General features: G+C 42.5%; 1 non-coding gene across 1 annotated transcript; it reads right to left on the bottom strand.

Annotated features, from left to right (window-relative positions):
* Positions 1-552: 552 nt before the first annotated feature.
* TRNAF-GAA lies at positions 553-624 on the bottom strand. Its single transcript has one exon. It is a non-coding gene; the product is annotated as a tRNA-Phe (tRNA).
* Between the last annotated feature and the right edge of the window lie 325 nt (positions 625-949).

Here is a 949-nt window from a genome sequence, read left to right as displayed (position 1 = left end):
TAGATCCGATAGACAGAGTGCCTGAACAACTATGGCAGAGGTTTGTGACACTGTACAGGAGGCAGTGATCAAGACCATCCCCAAGAGAAAGAAATGCAGAAAGGCAAAATGGCTGTCTGAGGAAGCCTTACAAATAGCTAAGAAAAGAAAAGACACAAAAGGCAAAGGAGAAGAGGAAAGATATACGCAGTTGAATGCAGAGTTCCAACAAATAGCAAGAAGAGATAAGAAAGCGTTCCTCAGTGATCAATGTAAAGAAATTGAGGAAAAGAATGGGAAAGACTAGAGATCTCTTCAAGAAAATTAGATTACCAAGAGAACATTTCATGCAAAGATGGGCTCAGTAAAGGACAGAAATGGTAGGGACCTAACAGAAGCAGAAAATATTAAGAAGAGGTGGCAAGAATAAACAAAGAAAGAAAGAAAGTGCAGTTGCTCAGTCGTGACCATCTCTTTGCGACTCCATGGACTGTACCTAACAGCCTCCTCCATCCATGGGATTTTTCAGGCAAGAATACTGGAGTGGGTTGCCATTTTCTTCTCCAGGGGATCTTCCCAACCCAGGAATTGAACCTGAGTCTCCTGCATTTCAGGCAGACGCTTTACCATCTGAGCCACTAGGGAAGCCCCAGGGAAGAATAAACAGAAGAACTATATAAAAAAAAATCTTCATGGCCTAGATAACCAGGATGGTATGATCACTCACCTAGAACCAGACATCTTGGAGTGCAAAGTCAAGTGGGCCCTAGGAAGCATCACTATGAACAAAGCTAGTGGAGGTGATGGAATTCCAGTGGAGCTATTTAAAATCCTAAAAGATGATGCTATGAAAGTGCTGTACTCAATATGACAGCAAGCCTGGAAAAGTTGGCAGTGGCCACAGGACTGGAAAAGTTCAGTTTTCATTCCAATCCCAAAGAAAGGCAATGCCTAAGAATGTTCAAACTAC

Source organism: Bison bison, unplaced genomic scaffold (assembly GCF_000754665.1).
Source record: "Bison bison bison isolate TAMUID 2011002044 unplaced genomic scaffold, Bison_UMD1.0 scf7180017864527, whole genome shotgun sequence".
NCBI classification, from domain to species: domain Eukaryota; kingdom Metazoa; phylum Chordata; class Mammalia; order Artiodactyla; family Bovidae; genus Bison; species Bison bison.
The sequence above is the reverse complement of the archived record's forward strand: the minus strand, read 5'-3'. Positions and strand labels throughout refer to the sequence as shown.